This window comes from Uranotaenia lowii, chromosome 2 (assembly GCF_029784155.1).
Source record: "Uranotaenia lowii strain MFRU-FL chromosome 2, ASM2978415v1, whole genome shotgun sequence".
Classification (NCBI taxonomy): domain Eukaryota; kingdom Metazoa; phylum Arthropoda; class Insecta; order Diptera; family Culicidae; genus Uranotaenia; species Uranotaenia lowii.
In genome coordinates this window covers 181,358,108-181,363,003 of record NC_073692.1, presented here as the reverse complement: position 1 = coordinate 181,363,003, position 4,896 = coordinate 181,358,108, and positions in this window count along the sequence as shown.

The window sequence follows — 4,896 nt, the reverse complement described above, 5'->3', positions numbered from 1 at the left end:
TGCTGGTCAAAGATTTACTCATCAAATCGAATTTACGCACTATGATATGTTTGCGGCTATTCTAAAATGAGGTTCGTTTCTTGACTGTGTGAAGAAAAGTCGACTTTGACGTAAAGATGGCGCGGTTTTTTTTAGTGAAAAAATCACGGAAAATAATAAATAGGTAAAATGTACCTGGATAGCAAGGTGAATGCTCGCGGAAATCAAAAAGGTTTTTTTTTGTCTTTATTAGTGACACTTTACACCTATGAGGCTATTCGTGTCATGATCAAAAAGGTTATTGTTGAAGAAAACGATGTCTTTTATTCTTTGGTATTGAACCATTATTTTTATGAAACATGCAAAGAAATTACAAATCTAAATGACTTAACTTGAATAAGAACTCCGATAGTAAAATATTTCAATCACCTCACTGAAATACACGCAGAAAAAAGATTTTTTATTTCAAAAGAAAGTGCCGCAAAAACAAAGGAATTTTTCCTTTGATTTTGGGATAAATAAAAATTCCATTGGTTCAAGGACATTTTCCTTTGTTTCAAAGAATTTTTCTTTTGAAAAATCTTTGAGTCAAAATCTTAATGCTTTGAAACAAAAAACAGTTTCATTTGATGCAAAGTGTTTTCGTTTGCTACAATGTAATTTAGATTTAGATTTAAAAGGATTGGTTCATTGAACCATTTTCCTTTTATTCCAATTGGAAGAAATATTTTCTGTTGTTCAGAAGTTCCTATTAGGAATTTTGAATAATAAAAAGAAACAATTTACATCTTAAATTCATTTTTATAACAAACTTAACACAAACACTGGTTCACTATAATGGAATTAACCGGTCCTAAATTTTGGCCTGAGGGCATTCTTCTTGGACCGCTCAATAGACTTCCGGAAGCAACTTCGGTCATCCAACTGGTGATTGCCGCTGAAGATCGGGCCGAAGATAATCAGACCGCTGGATTTTGGGCGGAATCAGCCGTGGTCCTGTAACAATGCAAAAGTTTATATAAAATCTTAAATATTCACTTTTTGACTAATGGATTAACACGCACTTACCACCCAAGCAACCAGAATTCCCTTAAAAAGGTTCCATAGAAGCTTAATCAGCTCTCGTTTGTGTCTGAAGAGAATGCTAATCAGCCCAAAATTTAAGTTCTTAAAGCTACTTTCAAGTTCGTTTAGGTGGCTGTAGAGAACGCTATTCAGCTTCTAAGAGAATGTCAAGAAACTTCTACGCGCCGAAAAAAAAATCCAATTGACAGATTGCTCTGACAACCACATGTCAGATTGCTAGGTTGCCGGTCTATCATAATCTATCTCATTGATTTTAATTATATTGTTTTGATTACAAAAGCTGCTTACACGCCTAGAGAATTGAACCGCTGCTCTCTAGGTTGCAATGAAACTCACCAGCCTCTCGACCAATCCAGCAATAGCTAATTGCCACTGTAATGATTAGTATTTAAACTTAATGTCATTTGAGATGATTGAGTGGGTTGGTCAATAGAAGGTACCTTATTTCGTTCAAAGGACTTTCAGTACACAATATGAATCATAACAAAAATTCGCATCATCAAAAATTTATTCGAATATCTTATTTAACATTTATAAGAAAAATTCGAAAAAATATTGAATTCCATTTGTAAATATTAGTACAGATATAAACAAAACAAATACCATGACAAGAAATTGACAGACATTTTTGACATGTCGCTTAGAATTCCCATATAGGTTCTTTAAAACACCTTCAAGTATCTTAATGGTGCGCTTTAGAATGTTACGCGAACGTTATCGACCTTCTTGAAAAATATTTTTGACATGTCGCTTAGATTTCCCATATAGGTTCTTTAAAACACCTTCAAGTATCTTAATGGTGCGTTTTGGAATGTTACGCGAACGTTATCGACCTTCTTGAAAGAAGTTCCATTAAAAGCGCTTAGAAGTTCCGTTATCGATAGTTTAACCTTTCAAAGGGCGATGGAAGTTCCTGAGTAACTTTTACGCGACAAGAGTCACCTGAAGTTCCCGTAATACATTTTTTCAGCCAAATGTGAACTTCGGAGTTCGGAGTTAAGTAAAAACGCGACTTTTGGTTGCTTGGGCATGGTATGCATTCCTCATCCTGAATCCTCCTAAATAGCTATATCTGATTCACTAGTTTTGATTTTTAACACGACCGGCCAAACTTTATTCGAAATTCGGTACTTGCTCAATCCAAATTATCTTCTTAGTTTGAAGTTTTAACTCAAAGAAATTATTCCTTTCTGTTGAAAACATTTTTCTTTAGTTGAAAGAAAATTTACTTTGTTTCAAAAGACGTATGCAATTGAAAAAATGTCTTTTGAATCAAAGAATTTGGTTAAAATAAAATTCCAAAATTATTCAGTTCAAAAAATTAATTCTTTCTTTCAAAAATTATTCATTTGAATCAGAACGAGAATTCATTGATTCAAAGAAAACAGGAGTTTGATTCAAAAAACTGAGTGTTTTGAATCAAAGTCAGTTTTGTTTTGTATCAAAATGCAAGTTTTCTCTGCGTGTAGAACAAACCAAGAAATTTATCTCTATTTTGAATCTGAATTCTGGATTCTAAATCCTGAATTCTGAATCTGAATTCTGAATCTGAATTCTGAATCTGAATTCTGAATCTGAATTCTGAATCTGAATTCTGAATCTGAATCTGAATTCTGAATCTGAATCTAAATTCTGAATCTGAATTTTGAATCTGAATTCTGAATCTGAATTTTGAATCTGAATTCTGAATCTGAATTCAGAATCTGAATTATGAATCTAAATTCTGAATCTGAATTCTGAATTCTGAATCTGAATTCTGAATCTGAATTCTGAATTTGAATTCTGAATCTGAATTCTGAATCTGAATTCTGAATCTGAATCTGAATTCTGAATCTGAATTCTGAATCTGAATTCTGAATCTGAATTCTGAATCTGAATTCTGAATCTGAATTCTGAATCTGAATTCTGAATCTGAATTCTGAATCTGAATTCTGAATCTGAATTCTGAATCTGAATTCTGAATCTGAATTCTGAATCTGAATTCTGAATCTGAATTCTGAATCTGAATTCTGAATCTGAATTCTGAATCTGAATTCTGAATCTGAATTCTGAATCTGAATTCTGAATCTGAATTCTGAATCTGAATTCTGAATCTGAATTCTGAATCTGAATTCTGAATCTGAATTCTGAATCTGAATTCTGAATCTGAATTCTGAATCTGAATTCTGAATCTGAATTCTGAATCTGAATTCTGAATCTGAATTCTGAATCTGAATTCTGAATCTGAATTCTGAATCTGAATTTTTTTTTTTTTTTTTTTTTTTTCAGATTAACTTTAAACTTTATTTATCGTGCATCTTAAAAATAGATTACAATATCTTCAGCAACATTTTGCTCTAACAACTACATTCTAATCCTATTCAACATACATCAATACATGTGTTAAAATGTAACTTGCATAAATCCCTATGATTCCATCGAAATTCTCGAATGTATTTCTGAAACATGTATAAACTAATATTTTTGTAATTCTTGATGTTATAATTCATTGCTTCTGCTACCAGCCATAGCGCTGCTTTTTCATTAGTATTTGATTCATCTATATCGAAGTACATTATTTCCTCTGGATCATCTACCCTTATTTTTAATCGGCATCGTATTAGCTTCGATACCCAATTCCATATAATATGAGAATCTTTACATAATTTTATTCTATGTGAATTCGAATCATCGTTTTGACATATTTCACATAAATAACAGGATACATTCGATACATTGAAATTATACATTTTAATTCTGTTTGGGTAGACGTCATTGAATATTTCATACAATGTTGACCTAGCTCTTGTAGTTAAATAATTTTTTCCAATATTTTTCCAAATACTATTCCATTGAAGTCCGGGAAACTTTTTTTCAATTTTTATGGTAATTTCTTTTTTCTGCAGTAAGTATCTATATATTTGCTTATTTGTTTTGAGATCTGATTGGAGTTTAACTTGTTTTGCAATATTAATCCATTTTCTTCCGTTTAGTGTACATTTCTGTAGACTGGTTGACTTCATAAGGAAATGGTCATTTGAATGCGTTTTGTTAAACAGTAGGTTTCTAATAAATAACGATTTGCACTGGGTCTCAGGATCTAATAATTGCAAACCTCCTCTATCTTTATCCAGATATAATTGATTCCTCTCTACTCGGAACAATTTATGATGACACCAAAGAAAATCTCCTATAATCATTCTTAACTCAGCAAGATGCTTGTTGGTTGGAGGTATTACATGGGACAGATACCAAATTTTGGAAAGCAAAAAAGTGTTCACTACTAAAACTTTCTCCACCAGATTCAATCTTCGGGCCTTATAAATATTCAGAGTTGATTTGACACTTGAAATGAGAGCGTTAAAGTTTTTATCGGCCATATTCTTCCAATTAGATGAAATTTTCATTCCGAGTACTTTGAATTCATTCACTTCTTTTACCAACTGGGGTCCAATTTTACAGTTATTTATTCTAATAAAACCAGTTTTCTGAAAGTTCATTTTTATACCAGCATCATTGGAAAATCTTTTGATGATTTCTAAGACCTCAGAAAACTCTTGATCATTTCGTATTATCATTGTCAAATCATCAGCATATCCAAAAATTTTCATAAAATTGTCTTCAATGAGAATCCCTTTCAGTTTTTCATTTATTTGTCTTATTAATGGCTCTATATATAAGGAAAATAGCAACATAGATAGTGGACATCCTTGTCTAACGGATCTCGAAACTTTAAATGCATTTGTAAGAGAACCATTGAAGATCACTCGAGAAGAAGCGTGTTTGTAAAGATTTCGGAGACAGTTTACTATTTGGGGCGGAAAATCATATTTTGTCAAAACTTCCCACAGA